At 45.5% G+C, this 13863-nt stretch overlaps 1 pseudogene; it reads left to right on the top strand.

Moving 5' to 3' along the window:
* Positions 1-9344: 9344 nt before the first annotated feature.
* LOC101578190 overlaps positions 9345-13863 on the top strand; it is a 17089-nt pseudogene continuing 12570 nt past the window's right edge.

Genomic DNA, 13863 nt, shown 5'->3' on the forward strand with positions numbered 1-13863 from the left:
GAATGTGTGAGCTTCAAACCCAAGGCATTGGCATTAGTTTGTCAAGAGGAGTGGCTCCTTTTGCTTAGAAACTCCACTCCAAGCACAGAGCACTCCATGCATAGGCAGAACGTGGAAGATGTCACTTCTGTTGCTATAGTGATGGGGAAAAGGTGAGGAAAACGTTAACGTGACCTCAAGTAACATACAGCTTATGAGGAAATGCAAGCCAAGGCAGTCCTATCAATGCCTTACTGGAGCACTGCAAGCTGGACTGTCTGGTTCTCTGGGTATCTTTACCACAGTGACCCCTGCAAGTCTTTGCATGTACACACACACACACACACACACACACACACACACACTCACACACACATGCACACATCACTGTGGTCTCAGATCTCAAGAACTAGAATCTTATTTGATAAATCAAATTATTTTTTAAATTCATAACACACAAAGCATTTTATGCCTAGTATATGTGTAAATAGACTTTAAATAATAAGTTGAAAAATAAATAAAATGTAATTCATTTACTTGATTTAAAGATTAATTTTAAGACCTGCAAAGAACTCCCTAAGATTAGGATTGAGGACATTTGAGATGGAAGAGCTAAAATGAAAAGTCACCAGGACTTTTTCATTGTAGACTTGGAAGGGGCCTGAGCACCACTGTCCTGTTAGACAGCACTAGGCCCGCCCCCTGCGGGCTGCGCGCCTGCTGCGGAGGCATCCTCTGGTGGCCACAAGGCGGATGAGTGAAGCCACACCCTGAGAGTCCTGATCATTGCCCAGCCAGGCTCTGCAGAAGCAGCACCCACTCCTTCTCTGTCCTCCAGCCCAGGTCTGGCAGAGTTGCAGGTCCTCTGTCCTCAGCTCCGCCCAGAAGATCCCGTGGGACCCTCCATAGCGCCTTATACTTACACTCGCAACTCTTGAAGACCCCACACACTCTACGAAAGCAAGCTGTCTCTAGTGCCAGAGTGGAATTTCTTCTGAAATAAACCTGATCTGCGAGTTTGTACCTCTGATTCTTTTCATTTTTCCTAACATTTGGTTTCCTTTTATTCTAATAGACTTCAAACTAAATTCTGGCCCATTTGAAAAGAAAACACCATGGCATATGGTGACACCACTACATTCCACACTGAAAGAACTTTGCAGTAAAATTCTAAGTCAGGGGCCGGGGAGATGGCTCAGTAGAATAAGCGCTTACCTGGCAAGTGCAAGGGCCTGAGTTTAATCCCGGGTTCCACCAAAAATCAGTCAATCAATCAATCAATCAATCAATCAAAATCAGAATGAGTTACCATAACATCAGTGACACTCACTTCAGAGTCATTAAGTAAACTGCCACCAGAACCTGCTGCACAGGTCCTCAAGATGAAATGTGGGCGTGGGCGAGGGTGTGGGCGTGGGTGAGGGTGTGGGCGTGGGCATGGGTGTGCATGTGTGTTTGCTCTATTGGTCGGCTGTCTGTTCTGCAATGGTATTCACTTACATGTTCTACTACTCAATACTCCAGTGTATGGTGAATGCTAAAATAAAACTACTAAACTTCTTCCACAGGTTGAGTCAGATTATGCTTCTCAAAGATGACCTCCACGACTCCCATCCTGCAAGCTGTTCTGACATGTGGCCTGGTCACTTTCCTGCCAAGGGCTGGACTCTACTCCCTTCTCCCTTGAAATTTGGAGGACTTGTGACACTGAAACCAGCAGAAGAACAGGGTCTCAAGTGCCTATGCACACAGGCAGTGTGGCCCCCCAAGATGACGGAGCCATGTGGAAAGGCCCTACGTGACACCACACAGAGATGCATCACAGAGCAATGAGGTGCCCGAAGGGAGACACTGTCTTGGAAGTGTGTCCTCCAGCCCTGCCACCTCAGCTGCACCACAGGGGTGAGAGGCCACATACCCAGTCAAGCTGCGCATGGTCCTTACTTTTAAAGCTATGGGTAAAATAGAATGGCTGTCTTCACTACTGACTTTTTGGGTGTTCTGTTTTGAATCAATGGGTACTAGAAGATGGATTACCAGGAAGCTTCTGTTCCCTACACATGTGGAAAGGGACATGCAGGGAGTGCAGATACCAAGTAGGCAGAACTAAGAGCTTACAGTCCAGTGACTGTCAAGAACTTCATGACCACTCAAAGAAACCACCCAAGAATCACATCAAAACTACAAGATACTAATGATAACAAACAGAATCACCATGAAGAAAAGATGCTCTGACTGGAGTACAACGGCCAGATGAGAACTCACCTAAGTTAAACTGCCTCTAAATATGATGGATAGGATTGTCAGGAGAAAGAAGGCCTTTTGTGGGGAAAATATATAAATGGAAGAAAGAGGGAGGGAATCAGGGAGGGAGAGAGGGAGAGAATGTGGGGAGAAAGAAGGAAGGAAGGAGGGAAGGAGGGAGGGAGGGAACACACCTTAAAAGTCACTAGAATGCCAGCATAGTGGGCTGCTCTCAGCCCTAGCCACACAGTAGTGAGGCTAGAGCAGGAGGCGCTGTACACTCGAGGCCAGGCTGGGCCACTTAGGGAGACACTCAAGCCAAAAAGAGCTGGGGTGAAACACAGAGTAGCGCACTTGCCTGACTTGCACAAGCCTTGGTTTCAGCCCCTGCTACCTCACACATACAGAAAAAGGAAAAGAAAACATTGAAGACAAGATTCCTAGTGTCCAAGGCCAAAAAGGAACAAGAATCAAATCTTTTTAAAGGATCTGTTTTAATCAAGGGACCACATTTTCTAAGATCTAAGAATAATTTCTCCAGTGACATCTTAATGTAATGAACAATGTCTTCAACAATGCAATAGACACTTTGGTGACTTCTAATAAATGTCTTACAGCCTTTCAATAGCAACTGTTGGCACAATGCTGAAAACTACTTTAGTGAGATTAGCTCTATAATGGTTCACAAAACTACAGCATTGGTGCCTTGCTGTTAGACCTAAAAGAAAATGTGGAGGCATGCTGAAGGCCTCATACCCTTATGGAATTTTCCACAAATGTTATCACAAATGAGATTTTATAAATAGTGATTAGTCATCACAGTTCTAAGAGCATCCCCAGAGAAACTATTCAGTGCAAATATTCCATGCTACATATTTGGCCACAACTAGGCAAAAAGGAAGGTTAATGCTTTCTTATGAAAATCTAATTAAAACACACATCTGAACGAAGGGCCATCACCCTTGATTGGTCAAGAGGTTGCTCACATGCAGAGCGATCTCTGCCTGCAGTGATGGGCCACTCCCTGCCTCTGCCTGAAGTGACGGGCCGCTCCCATACTGCAGGCGATGAGTGGCCAGTCAAGACTTCAGGCTTGCAGCTCTCTGGACACGGACACAACACAGCATGTTCAGGATGGGAATTTTTAGGCAGGAATGAGCAATCCTCTCTCAGAACAATAGGAAGACAAGTATGATGCTTTATGATGAAGGAATCTAATTCTGTGAACAACAGCACATGCATGTACTTTTGGAGATAGATTTTCTGCTCTGAGGTAAACAAATGACTTACTTGGACACTAAAGTGCTGGACATAACCTGATTAAATGTCATCTGACAGCTTGCACAGCAAGATGATTTGACTATCACAGAGCTTGTCACAAGCTGGCCTTTGCGATGATGACATAAAGTAAGACTAACTGAACATAGAGGTTAATTCTAGAATGTTAAAATAAAATCCAGTCATCTGCGGTGACTCAAGGTGGGTAGCACTGTTGAATGCTCACTGTGTGTAGAGCTCTGATCGCATTGCTTTATATCTCTGGTTCAATCCACACAACTCTTCAGGGTACGTATGTCAGGGCCAATGTTCCACACAGGAAACTCAGAGCCAAGGGGTCTAACTTGCTGTGATCATGAAACCAGAGCACAGGAGAGCAGGAATTTCAACCATAGATGTCTTAATCTAGAGCTCACATTTTCATATTATTTTATACTTCTGGTTAGTGGAGAATCCCCCTTCTGTTCTCCTAACTAGGAATGCCTGTTTATTTCACCTACGCAAGATCATATCATAGGCATGCAAGGAAGAGAAAGTGAAGTCATATCACCAAAAATTGCCTTTGCTTCTGCCTATCTGCAGATGATCCTGCATCTTCTGAAAGCTTCAGTGATTTCGTCCTTTGTCTTTTTACCTTTCTTTTTGCAAAGAAGCATAAGCTTCTGGTGGAGGTCCAGCCACTTACTTTTTCTCACTAGGGTCAGGACCTTCATGGAAGCATACTCCTGAATAGCCCTCTCAGTTTCCTCTTATTGCAGAGATTCCAGAAGAGCTCAATGTTTCCTCAAAGCTCATGTTCAAATAATGCCAGAAACATTTTGGGGAAAAAGCTTAGGAAAAAAATATGTAAGCAAATATTTTATGAAACCCATGAACTTCTTTGGAAACATTCTTCGTATCCTAGGATTTTGAAAGTCCTTTTCATATATGGGGAAAAACAAAGAAAAAAACCTTTGAGTAACTACCTCTGTCAATGAAATCCTGTTTTCTAAATCTTATACTTAGAATTATGAGACTTAGGTAGAAAATGATTACTTAATAAGAAACCTTACCAAAATTTGATGGGAAATTTTGTTCCCTGCTAAATTACTTTTTGTATTAGGAAAGAGACCACAGCTGAGAAGAAAGACAAATTGCTGATGAGTGCTACGAAAAATGGTTGCATGGCAAAGAAAAAGAAATTGCCACTGCTCATGGACATCTAGGACATTTTTACTTCTTCTTACATGAAAATGGCTTTCTAAAGTTAATAGAATTATGTTCAAGGGCAAACTCATTTTTATAAAAAATTAGAGCAAAAGTTATTGTGCTTTCTTTTTGCCAGTCCTTTGCCTCATTTCATTTTTTCTTTTGATACCTTTTTCCACCTCTGCATATTTCTATTGTATTTTTATTTTGTTCCAGAGGAGAAGGATGAGCCACATAGGAGACTCTCATTTATAAACAACAGACGGACAAGGGGGGAGAGGTTGTTACAGTTTATGTCTAGGTGTCCCCCAAGCCTCATGCAGCCAGGGGGCAGCTTCTAGAGTTTGTGATTAATTCATGATCCAGTGCCCTGGAGTGGGCAGCCTGAATACAATATCAGGAAGGCAGAGAGGCTTGCTAGCTGTCACAGCAGCTGTCCCTCCCTTTTCCTCTTTGCTATTTTCTTCCGCCATGAACAGCTGCCATGTGCCACTCTACCTTGGCGTCAGCCAAGTATAGACTGAAACCTCCACTAACTGTGAGCTAAATAAGCCTTTCCTTCCTTGATTCTGCTTGCTGAATATTTTGTCCCAGAAATGAGAGAAAAGTAATGAGACAGGGTGCATAAGAGAACTCATAGCAGCTCACTTAGGCAGTGAAAGTGAGGCTCTGAGGAAAGGGAGTCATGCTGAAGTAGTAGCAATACATTTTCTAGGACAGGGACCAATTCTCAAATTAAGAGACTTATTTATGTATTACTTTCTTAATCTAATACCTGCTCCCCTAGTTTCATCTTGTTCCAGGCATTTTATTATTGCCAGAGATAGAATAATCCACGACAAAGGAGGGAGGGAAAGGAGAAGGAGGTAAGGCATTAATTACGATTGCCAACCTAACATGATGAAGAAATGCCCAGCACAATTCTGAGTGTGTCGGGTGGGCCTGGGGCCTGCCCCTGAGGGCTGTGCATGCAGCCCCAGATGCTTCCTCTGTGCACTGTGCCCAGCTCTGCTGCCTGCAGCCATGAATAAGCAGCTCTGCTGGGTGACACCCTTCTGCCATGGCATTCCCGCCTCGGCTGGTTCAACCCTGGCTCGGTCCTCTGAACTCATGAGCCAAGTGAAACGTCCCCTTTTTTAAATTGTAGGAATTGGGTGATTTGTCCAGTAGGAAAGCTGACCAGTGCTGGGAGGCAGAGAGATAGAGACAGGCTCTGGAACACTCTTAAATGTCTTTGCCTAAAAAGTGCTAGCGGCTCTGGAAGGCCCATGCCCAGTCAATGAGGAGGTGAGGCCCTGTTGTGGTTTGGAGTCTTGCAAGGGGAACAATATAATACAGGACACACTTCATAATATTATTTTATAAGGAATCACCCAAGAATCACATACAAAAAGTACAGGAAATGTATTCACACACTAAACATCGAAGACTCCAGCTGAGGGCCTGGATCCTAATATCCTGCATGAGTCCAGCTAAAAACCTAGAGCTCATAACAATGCCTCCCACCAGTCCATCTGGAGGCATGGAGCCCACCACAGTGTCTCACACGGGCCTGCTTCAGGAATCTGTGCTGTAAAGGCCCAAAGGTCAGTGATGGAAGCTAGAAAGTCTACACCAGTGGGATGAAGGATCTGTGCTAGCAGGCTGTGGGCTCAGCGCTGGAGCCAGGAAGTGATGCTCAAGATGAGGACAAGAGCTCCTCCAGAGTCCATCAGGAGAGCCAGCATGACAAGGTTCTCCAGCAGAGCAGCCCAAGAGAACTAGCAGCTTCCAACAGCTTCTCCAAACAGCATCCCTAACAGTGTGCGGTCAATTCCTGTTCTGTCTTTCTGCTGCTGACAACAATCCTACAGTGGGCCTCCCACACCCAGCACCATGCTAGTTTAATTCAGTTGGGTGCAACAAGTTGACCACCAGTTAGAAAGCCACTACTGGCCCCTATGGGGAGCTGTGGGCAAGAGATCCTTAGTGAAAGGAAGCAGCATTGGCTCTTAGCACTGCACGTTGACCACCCTACCCTTTAGTCCTAGGGAAGCAAGAGAGAGTCCAGTGAGGAGCAAGAGAAGACACATGGGAGGAGAGTGGAGAACACAATGCCTCTGACCATTGGCGCCTGGCCTGAAGCAGCCCCAAAAAGGCTTCCAGAAGAGGCTGTGTCCAGGAGTGTGAGGTCTGAGATCTGCCACCAGAGAGGGCTGCAGCCGACCATGCCAGGGCAGAAACTCCCCCAGCTGAGCATATCAGCCCCGAAGGCCTCGCTGCAGGTGTTGGCAAGCAGAGGGGGCTGTGTTACCTGGCTCTATCCAGCCACTGCCCTGTGTCTTGTATCAGAACCTCGCACCATGCTGCTCGGCGCACACAGTACTGTTTGTCCATGTAAAGCGCTATCACAAAGGCAGAACAGCAATTAAGAGAGGTAAACTCTTTAAAATTTTTTTTTAAATTTGTTGATCCACTCTATTAGAATTTGAAATACATAAATTAAACTTTGTAAAAGTTGTGTAATAGTCACGTTATATGTGATAGACTTTGTAGGGGAATTTCCCATTGAGGATTATAAAAGAAAAATATATTCTTAATATTCTTAATCAAAAATAAAAGCAGAAAGATCATCTTGTAATTAGTGTAGACAGATTGCTGGGGCTTGTGTCCGGATGGCCCCTAGAGCCTCACTGTCTTGCTGCAGGGCATCCTGATGGTGACTGGATTAGGATGTACAAATGTGGATTACGGATGGGACCCTGGGACTAGTGGTGTGGATAACCGAGCTGCACCCTGGGTGTGCGTGGCTCCTCAAGAGGCTCACAGGCTACATGGAACATAAAGAAGGGGAGAAAAGCAGGCTGGCTGCGTTGCCTGCAGCCCCTCTGCCTCCCGCCTGCCTGTCATGGGCTGCTTCTCTGCCGTGCTGTCCTGCACTGCCGCCAACCAACTACGGATGGAACCTCGACAAACCATGAGCTGAAATGAACCTCTCTTCCTTTAACTTTGGGCATCAGGCATCATGTCTCAGCAGCAAAAAGAGAAGCTAAAACACATATAGATTAAAAAAACACCGGACTGAATTGATTTACTATACTAACATGACAGAGGGATTTTGCTTAAATCTAAGAGTCACATCAGCGATGAAAACTGTCCGAGATCTGACTGCAAACCAGGAAAGAATTAGCACCCAGGCGTGTCTGGCTGGGCACACGCAGGTGGCAGGAAAGTGATGTCTTCCCAGTCTGTGCCCTACAAGTCTCCTTTCCCTTGAACATGGAGAGTTACAAAGGTCCACTTCCCAGAAACATGCCAAAGGGGAGCCACTGTGATCTCGTGATGCACAGGTTTTCTTCCTACAGTCTGAAGAGTAGAAAAGGAAAATAATTCCACTACTTTTAAAACCCATCACAGGTTTCTCTTTCCAGGTAAAATGAAGGAGGCACATTCCATGCCGCCTCTCCCACTGGGTGCAGCTGTGACACCCAGCATTATACAGCTGGGGCAGCCCAGTGAGGCTGCAGGTGGGGTTGAGGACTGAAGGGAATGATGGGGTCCAGGTGTCCCAGAAATGGCAGCATTTTCCAGCAGGGACACAGGCAGTCTGAAGCCCAGAACAGAATCAGCAGAGAAAGCGAGCACAGAGGAAAGGCTCTCTAGTTTTGGCTCAGGGACAGGAAGGTCCTTGAACATCAGGAAAGCAAAGGTCCCCTGGACCGTGGGCACATCATGGGTGTGCACTTTGCCTGCTCCTGTGCAGCTGCACCCTGAAGCCCCAGCCAGTGCTCAAGGCAAGGCAGAATAAAAGCACACAGCCACACTACTGCGCACTGAAAGGTCAATTCTGCTGTGTTATTTCCAAAACACAAGAGGACAAGGGGAAGTTTTGGGGGGAATTTCCTACTGAGGATTGTAAAAGAAGAACTATTCTTATTCAGTCTCTTTACTTTCTGGTAAAGGACAATAGTTTGCCAGCTCCTTTCAGCCAGGCCGGATTACCCTACCAGATGTATGTTCAATTGTCTAGCCGGGATGTGACTCTTAACCATCCGAGCATGTTACAGAAGGTATACTCCAAGAATTACAGAAGACCTTCCAAAAAATTTGCCAGAATGAGGACTGCCAAGGGGGAATAAAAAGACATGCAGAGAAGCCAGACTGTTATTCTTGGGAAACACAATTGCCAAACCAAACCCATCAATTATAAGATAAAGTATAAGGTCGGGACGATTTCTTTTCATACCAAGGGAATGGGGTGCTTACCTAGTGCTCATTCAAATACGTCAAACTGAATGATATATCTCTTGGGAAATAATGCTGTCAAATGTGCTTGCTCAATTCTGATTTCAGAGTTAATTTTGTCATTATAAAGATTGCAGAAACTGGACCTCTTTTTTGTGTGTGTGCGGGGAGTGGAACTCAGGGCCTTGCGCTTGCCAGGCAGGCGCTATTCCACTGAGCTGTATCCCTGGACCACGCACCTCTTTTCTAACTACAGCATAATCACTTAAAGCGTAGGCTTGGGAGATGGCATTGGAAGGCAGTGGAGGCGGTCGTGTCAGGGAGGGTTGCAGCGTGCCGCCCAGGCAGTCCACTGGGCACAGCTGAGCACCTCAGCGCGGCACACCCGCGTGCCTTTCCGAGTGCTTGGCGCATCTCCCCTCCAGCCGAACATGGGCTTCAGGGAAATTCTCCTGATAGCTTCCAAAGGACAAGGTGTCAACAACGTGCCAAAAAGGTAGTTTGGCAGTGGGGCCTCCTAAAGAAGACCCAAAAGTTCATGGCATCCAGTCAGCAGCTCTGCAAGCTTCTTAGAAGAAAAGAAGAGGAGCTCAGGAAAAAAGCTTTACAAGAAAAAAAGGAGAAAAGAACTAGCGAAAAAGCAAACTGAGCTCTAACATGACAAGAAAGCAAGCCTAGGGCCAAGAGGACCAATGATAATTTCCACAGGTGTACTGGGATCCCTGTTGAGGAGAAGTCCAAGAGAAGGCCACTGACAGAAGGCCACGCCAGCCACAGCAGGAGCGCGCGATGGACACAGAAGAGGACGTCTTGGAGGACAGTCAGGCCGAGCGGGAGTCGGAGCACGAGGAGGAGCAAGAGCCTCCCAGAGCGGAAAGCAAGCCAAAGGCCTCCCTGGGAAGTGCCCCGCCCCATGAACCCCACTGACTTACTGAGGCTGGCTGAGCAAAGGCAGCGCGAACCAGTGGAGATGAAGGCGGTGAAGAAAACAGAGGAGCAACCTCTGACTGCTCAAGAACTCAGGGAGCGAGAATTCCTGGAATGAAAGCATGGGGAAAAGAAACCGGAGACAGATGCAAAACTACCTCCAGCAGTATCTGAAAAGGAACCCTCTCAGGAAGAAAGTGTGGGCCCAACACTTACCAAAGTTCCTGAGGATAGGTATCCTTCCAAAGGAATGCCCATTCCACATCCTGAGAAGAAATCCAGACCCAGAACAGCCAGGGAGAGACATTTAGCTTCATCTGCATCCAAATCCATCCTGGGACAGAGGACCAAGGCAGGATCTGGCAGCAGCTCCCAGCCCTCCCTTCTGAGGGCCATGACAGACTTGTTTTCAACGGGGCTGGGAAGCCCCACTCCAGCACCTGTTTGCCAAGTGTCCCAAGACTTCTGCTAGCGGGACTCAGAAATCTGCTACTGAGCACAAAACCAAAAGCTTTCCTCCTTCCCAGCCCAGCCATTTCAAACCTGGACCCACGGTCACTCCCCAGAGTAAGGCTAAGGGGCCAGGGGTCAGGCAGCCAGGAGCACATCCAGCTCAGCCCTGGTACAGGGACTGCTCAGCCCACACTGTGGCCCTGCTGTGCCCGGTTGTCAGAATGATAGCTCCAGCGCAGCCCTGGACCACCTGTTAGTGGGCCTAAGAAGTTGGCCGGTGACTCAAATCCCTCTGGGCGGACACTCAGTGGTGCAAGTGGTGCTGGGAGACCTGCAAACTGTGCAAGTGGCTTGGGCAGTTCCTGGAAATTGTGAACAGCTCTGGAGGCCCTGGGCAACCTGTAAGCAGTTCACATGATCGGCGACCTATAAGAGGCTCAGCGCCCCTGGACGGCCAGTCAGTGATCCTAGGTGGTTCAGTTCCAGCGGCAAGGATTGTCATTGGTTCAGGCCCTGGGTGACCAGCGAGCAGCCCAGGCATCCCGTAAGGCTCAAGTGCCCTGTTGCCTCAGAAGCAGTTTCTTCCAAGAGTATTATCAGCTGCCCCAGCAATGCCCAGATAAATGGAAGGAAGCCTCCCGTCAGGCTGCAGATCTGCCCAAGGGCCTCCAAGGCTCCCCTTCCCGACCAGTTACAAAAGGCAGGGAGATTATGAAGAGGAGGGTGAATATGACTCTAAATGGACGAATTTACTGAAGATGAAGGAGAACCTCAGGAAGAAATGACAAAGCACATTCGACAAATTTTTGTTTATGACCAAAAAAAGTACAAAGATAAAAGTGATTATGCCTTACATTACATGGAGAGTAGTTGGAAGGAGCAGCAGAAAGAAGCAAAGAGTTTAAGATCAGGTATGCAAGAGGACTTAGAGGAAATGCGATGAGAAGAAATGAAAGTGGAAAGGCCAAGAAACTGAAGAGGCATCAGCTGCTGCTCTTATTTTTGTGGCATTCTGGGATCACTCTGCAAGGACTTCCTGCCTTCAGGGGAATGAAATCCTCTTGTCCTTTTAGATATTTACTTGAGTACTCAAGGAGAGGGAATGTGTAGTGTCATTTGTAGGCTGTCCAGTGAGCAGGAAGTGTTTGCAAATACTGGAGGTGAAAGCTCTAGTGCAGATGACGTGATGTCCACTGCGGCAGCTGGGAACCGCACGGGCCACAGGCGACAGCCTCGGTCCTGACCAGCTATGCACTCTAACAGCCACGTACCAGTCAGCCAGTCTTTTGTTGTTCCTTTGTTACTTTAAAAGGAAAAGAAAAGATTGTCTCTTGACTCATCCTTCTGCTGATGTGAGCGGGACACCTCCCGCCTCCCAAGTTTAACTTCTTTATGAGAAAACTGGCCCTTTGATGAGTGTTGCCTGCAATAAAGTGACCTGTGCTAATCCATATGTGGGATTATGAAATCTAAAATGTAGAGTCTGCTTTAAGTTATCACATAGCTGCTATCCTTGTGGCTTTGAAGTACAACACACAGTGAGAATACAGCTACTGTATTCTGCGTTATTCTGGACTGGTTGCTGAGCATTGCTGTTAATTTAGGTGATTAAGCAACTGAAAAGTCTTTTCCAAGTTAAAACACAAATTGTGCCAGTATGCAAATATTCTAAGTTTTCCAACTTACTGTTATGTTGGCTGTAGCGTAAAACAGACAAGGTCACTATGGTGATCTTAAAAAATGAATCATTTTTTATATTAAAAAAGAAATATTTTATTCAAATACTAGATTTAAAAGAACAATAGTGTAAAAGTAAGACTGTGACACGTGTGACTCGCCTCCACCTCATTTTTCTTCCTAATCACAAAGATATTTTGGAACCCCATGGTGTACCGTACCTGTTAGTGTTAATAATTTTGCATTTGTAGCTTAAGTTCCTTAGCAAATAGCAAAAAAAACAAAAACTATATCGAGAGTACCACCTTCTCTGTTTGCCCATATTGCACTTGATTTCGAACTACGCACTGTGAAGAGATTCTCGCCTCTGCCATGGCAGGACAGGTATTCCCTGCCAGTGGTCTTCTTCCCTGCTGTGGGACTTTTTAATTTTCACCCCTCTTTAACAACTTACACACATGACTTTGTATAAGCTGAGCCTCCTCCACTCATGCTGGTCAAACTGGCCACAGACCTGGCTCAGAGGAAGCCACGCCTCACAGTCAGTCAGCAATAGGGCTGCCACACTATGTTGATGCCAAGGAGCATTTGTCCTTGACTGTTAAATGTGGCACTTAGAGGCACTCTGAATGAAGCTCATTAGGACAATTCTGCAATAACTGCTCTGGGTACTTTAAGCCATTGGATGGAGAATAGAAAAAAGGAGAGGTTTCCTTATAATGAACTCTTACTGTTCAATAGGTCCTGGCATTTTAGTATATTCTTTTTATCATAAAGTCTTTATTTTTTAAGTTTGGGAATCATAGATTACCACTTTTGGCCTTCTTTAATGAGACCATGTGACCCAGTCCTTTAAAACTAAGTCATTTTGAATGGAGTTTTAAGCTTTGAAAGTGCAAGGATTTAAAGTTGAAGCCTCTGTCGTGACTGATTTTAAAAATTTAAATATTTCCACTGTCTTGATTTGATAAAGTCGACGTCCACAAAAGGTGTCCTCATTCATGAGGAATAACACCCTAACTGTCCACATAGATCTATGTCACTGGTAGCAGAAATCCCTGTCACCTTCTCACCCGTGTCCCACAGCATCAATGAGCAGAATTCAAGGGTAGTGTGATAGTCCATTTAATAGAGTAGGTTTGGAACATTCTTTTCTTTGCCTTCAATTATGCCCCCACAAAAGCCATTTTGTTAGGCATATTTTTTTCAATATTCAGATTGAAATTCATTACAGTCAAGTCCTTATAAAAGCTGAAAGATTTCTGGCAACTTAAAGTTTACTAGCTCTTACTTTTTTTTATAAGTAGGAAGGAATTCCCTTCACTCAATATATTCCAAAGAAACTGTCTGCCCCATACCCATTAGGATTTCCCTCGGTTCATCCTGGTCATGCTGGCTCTTGATACAGTGCCGCGATTTGTACAGAAGACATTTGTACTCAAGTTCCAGAGCTTGGCTAGAAGAGTCAGGCTGAAATGTCTCTCACTTCTCAGGACGTTTCTCATAACTGATGAAATTAACATGGTACAGGAACATCTTGTGGCATATGAAAAAGGAAAAAGAAAAGAAAATCTGAGTTTACTTTTGGCCTTGTTTCCAAGTCCTCTTGTTCCATACTTCCCACCACTCTTAAGAAAACCTCATGCACCTCTGAAGAAACTGGAGTAGGCTGTTATTTTATCAAAGTTTACAAATTAACTGCATGATTCTTATTTTTCCCCCATAATTTTATTGATAAACAAACAGTAATGAGACAGTTTCAAATCAAATTGGTAGGACAGTTTCAATAATTAACACATTGCATACCTTCTTCCTAGTGGTTAATTGCTGTACAAGATGCGGACATGATGTCCTAACACCATTAGAACAAATCCCTCTATTCATTAAGAGAAT

This window comes from Octodon degus, unplaced genomic scaffold, assembly GCF_000260255.1.
Source record: "Octodon degus isolate 3935 unplaced genomic scaffold, OctDeg1.0 scaffold00148, whole genome shotgun sequence".
Lineage (NCBI taxonomy): Eukaryota > Metazoa > Chordata > Mammalia > Rodentia > Octodontidae > Octodon > Octodon degus.